The sequence below is a fragment of the Bubalus bubalis genome, chromosome 2, assembly GCF_019923935.1.
Source record: "Bubalus bubalis isolate 160015118507 breed Murrah chromosome 2, NDDB_SH_1, whole genome shotgun sequence".
In the NCBI taxonomy this organism is placed as follows: domain Eukaryota; kingdom Metazoa; phylum Chordata; class Mammalia; order Artiodactyla; family Bovidae; genus Bubalus; species Bubalus bubalis.
Window position 1 is genome coordinate 29,790,206 of NC_059158.1, and position 4,621 is coordinate 29,794,826.

At 41.3% G+C, this 4,621-nt stretch overlaps 1 pseudogene; it reads left to right on the plus strand.

Annotated features, from left to right (window-relative positions):
- The first annotated feature begins 4,145 nt into the window (after positions 1 to 4,145).
- Positions 4,146 to 4,261, plus strand: LOC112583033 (annotated as a pseudogene).
- The last annotated feature ends 360 nt before the right edge of the window (positions 4,262 to 4,621 follow it).

A 4,621-nucleotide genomic window follows, 5' to 3' on the forward strand; every position in this document is an offset into this window, starting at 1 on the left:
TCAAATGGGATTTTCAAAGAGAACAGGTTTGCGAAAGAGAATGTAGTCAGGATGGGCGGGATAAATATTTTTGTTCTTTTGTTTCTTCCCAACTCAAACAATTTTTATTCCCAGTTCTTTCTATACTTGAATAGTAACTACAGAAAATATCTTTGTTTCAATACTAACCTGTGATAAGTCCAGTGAAAGAAAGTGTAAAAAGTGCCTTAATCTTTTTTTTTTTCTTAAGGTTCCTAAGAGTACAGAATATGACAACCGTTTCCATGAACTTCTCGACCCCCCATTATATCATGGAGCCTAAAAGCCTGTGCCTCAGCTTCTTTTCCCATTATCTAGACTTGAAACAAAATGGCAGCTTCCAATGAGTATATGGAATGGAATGGATAGATCCTGAGCCCCACATATCCAGTGTGAAAACATTTTAACAAAATCTGGAGAGGTCTCTTCACATCAGTGATTCTTTAATTGAAGAAATGTGACTCATACAACAGATGGTCAAATGGATTCTTGCCAGTGGGTGGTTACAGGGTGAATATTCCATGTATTTTCTTGTATTTTTTTCCACATGGAGGAGGATTTACAATGAAACCAGCACTTTCTAATCATGTCAGTTCCTTAATGTACATACTATGTCTTCAATCCCAAAGATTATAACTGAAGCCAATGAAACAACAATTTATGTAAGAAATAAGAAGGAAATGTATGTATGTAAACAGGAATATGATTTTTTTTTTTGACAGTGCTTTCTGGATTTTAAAAATGGTCTATTTTAGAAGAATTGTGTTTTATTTGGCAGACTTGCTGAGGATTTAAATTCAGAAGGCCGTCTCTGAAATAGCTTTGAGGACTGTTCCAAAGAGCGGGAGCAGGGGGTGGGGTGGGGTGGGGGACAGGGTACATAAGAGTTTTGCAACAAAGACCAGGTGATCAGAACATCAAAAAATTACTGATTAAAGAAAACCAGGTATTTCAAGTTAATGAATTTAACTCTTTTCTAAGTATGGAAAGATGCAAGAGTCTGAGCTCACTGCAATCATTCATTTGATGTGCACCTTAGCTCTCTAGGGTCAAGTCTTGTTCTTTTCCTTCCGGAGTTCCCTCAAGGTGCGCTGTGAAGGTGCCTGCAGTGACTGAGGGCTTGATGGTGGGCATTCTGTGTTTTCATCCTGAGTTCCTTCAAGGCTCACCCTTGGGAACAGAGTTAGTGGCTGGTGGCTGCAACATCTTTCATATTCTGATATGGCAAGCAATGTTTTTCATTCACAGTTTGAATATTCTTATACTTCACTTCTTTTGCATGTTTACTATTTGAAACAAGAGCTCAAATGCTATCTGACCAAAGTCTATTTTGTATAAAATGCCAGTGGATTAAATGTCATTATAAAATAAAATGTTTGTCTTTGGCTCTTTTTTCTTCTGTGGTTAGAATTCACTTTAGTAACAAGCACCTGCCCACACACACACACATACACCACACATTGTTCATGTTTAGTCCATACTCAATTCAAAGAAATTGTTACTGGACTGTGAAGAAGGCTGAGCGCGGAAGAATTGATGCTTTTGAACTGTGGTGTTGGAGAAGGCTCTTGAGAGTCCCTTGGACTGCAAGGAGATCCAACCAGTCCATTCTGAAGGAGATCAGCCATGGGATTTCTTTGGAAGGAATGATGCTAAAGCTGAAACTCCAGTACTTTGGCCACCTCATGCAAAGAGTTGACTCATTGGAAAAGACTCTGATGCTGGGAGGGATTGGGGGCCGGAGGAGAAGGGGACGACAGAGGATGAGATGGCTGGATGGCATCACTGACTCAATGGATGTGAGTTTCAGTGAACTCCGGGAGTTGGTGATGGACAGGGAGGCCTGGCGTGCTGTGATTCATGGGGTCGCAAAGAGTTGGACATGACTGAGTGACTGATCTGATCTGATCTGATCTGAACAACTTAATTAAATTTGCCCATTCCAGTCCATTTTAGTTCACTGATTCCTAAAATGTTGATGTTCACTCTTGCCATCTCCTGTTTGACCACTTCCAATTTATCTTGATTCATGGACCTAACATTCCAGGTTCCTAAGCAGTATTGTTCTTTACAGCATTGGACTTTATTATCACCACCAGACACATCCACATCTGGGCGTTTCCAGTTTGGCTCAGCTTCTTCATTCCTTCTGAAGCTATTTCTCCACTCTTCTCCAGTAGCATATTGGGCACCTACTAACCTGGGAAGTTCATCTTTTGGTGTCATATCTTTTTATCTTTTCATACTGTTCATAGAGTTCTCAAGGCAAGAATGCTGAAGTGGTTTGGCATTCCCTTCTCCAGTGGACCACATTTTGTCAGAGCTCTCCACCATGACCCATCTGTCTTGGGTGGCCCTACATGGCATGGCTCATAGTTTCTTTGAATTAGACAAGGCTGTGAGCCATGTGATCAGTTTGGTTAGTTTTCTGTGATTGTGGTTTTCATTCTGTCTTCCCTCTGATGGATGAGGATTAAAGGCTTGTGGAAGCTTCCGGACAGAAGGGACTGGCTGTGGGGAAACTGGGTCTTGCTCTGGTTCTGCTAATGAGTGGGGCTGTGTTCCCTGCCTGTAGTTTGGCCTGAGGCCAAACTATAGTAGGGGTAATGGCATGAATAGCAACCTCCTTCAAAAGGACTTTCACCAGCATGCTGCAGGTCCCAGGACTGCAGCATTCAGTGCCCCTGTCATCCCGGGCCTCCTGGACATTCAGAGGCAAGTCTGGATCAGTCTTTTGTGGGGTCACTGCTCCTTTCTCCTGGGTCCTGGCGTGCAAAATGTTGGTTTGTGCCGTCCAAGAGTCTGCTTCCCCAGTCCTGTGGAAGTTCTGTAATCAAATCCCACTGGCCTCCAAAGTCAAATTCCCTGGGAGTTCTCAGTCCCTTTGCTGGATCCGCAGGCTGGGAAACCTGCTGTGGGCCCTAGAACTTTTGCAACAGTGCAAGAACTTCTTTGGTATAATTGTTCTGCAGTTTGTGGGTCGTCTGCTCGGTGGCTCTGTGGTGGTATTAATGGTGACCTCCTCCAAGAGGACTTATGCTGCACGCCACACCTCCCAGGTCGGCTGCAGCCAGAGCCCCTGTCCCTGCGGCAGGCCACTGCTGACCCCTGCCTCCACAGGAGACCCTCAAACACTCAAAGGCAGGCCTGGCTCAGTCTCCTGTCGAGGTCACTGTTCCTTTCCCTGGATCCTGATGCACACAAGGGCTTTGTCTGCACCCTCCCAGCATCTCTGGCAGGTATGAGGTTTAATTCTAAATGCAGTTTCTCCCATCCTACCGTCTTGTTCGGGCTTCTCCTTTGTCCTTGGATGTGGGGTATCTTTTCTTGGTGGGATCCAACGTTCTCCTATTGATGGCTGTTCAGCAGCTAGTTGTGATTTTGGTGTTCTTGCGGAAGATGAGCTCACGTCCTTCTACTCCACCATCTTGACAACTGTGGTTTACTTACTTATATAAGTATTTTTTAAAAAATCAAGTTAATGCCTCATGTTATAGCATAAGTTTTTAAAAACTGAGTTTGGTAAAGGTAAACAACATAATCATATAAAATCATTTCTAGAGAAATAACGTGAAATTTTTTTCTCTCTGTTAACTGTGAAGATTTTTCTTCTGTTTCAGGAGTCCCGAACTCTTGCCAGGATGTGCTTAAGCATCAAGGAGGCCTTTTCATAATTAATAGGACTTCAGAACTGAAAATCTACAATAACAGTGAATTAATATACTATTTCTCTGGAAAAGCTGTATTTAAAATATTTTACAAATAGGTGACTTTTTTCAAACCTACTTCAATTTCTCTTTCAAATAGGCTTTTTGAAGTGTGCTTACTTATAAAAGCCCACTGTCCCCTCTCCTGCTGATCATCACAAAGAATCATCCTCATCACCAGGATGTCCCAAGACCTCCTTGTTCCTGCTGATCATAAGGCAACATTCAGAGGGTTTCCAGAGAGTTCATTTGGATATGCAAGTCAATAGATTTCAAAAAAAACACACCACCAACATTTATTCTAAAGTGGCTATTTGAGGGACTTCCCCGGAAGTTCAGTGGTTAAGACTCTGTACTTCCAATGCAGGGGAAAGGGTTCACGCCCTGATTGGGGAACTAAGATCTCACAAGCCCTATGGTGTGGCCATAAATAAATAAAGCGGCAGCACATATAGTAAAATTGAAATGATACAGTGAAGATTAGCATGGCCCCTGCACAAGAATGAAATGTACTTCATGAAGTATTCAATATTTTTTAAAAGATACAAATGATTATGTATAAAATAAACTAAAAGGATATATTGTACAGCACAAAGAATGTGACCAATATTTTATAATAACTATAAGTGGAGTATAAACTTTAACAATTATGACTCACTATATTGTGATTATATAATATTCTACATCAACTTATAGACTTATGTAATACTCTGCATCTGCTATTCTTCAGTAAAGTTGTTCCTTGATATTTTTGTAGGTATTTTTTAATCAACATAAATCCAAATGTCACCTTTCCGTATATTTTATTGTTATCCTCCTGAGATGAAATCTATTAAAGGATGGCCAAATATCTTCAGAAAATAACTTGGATATTTTGCTCAATCAGTTCACTTCAG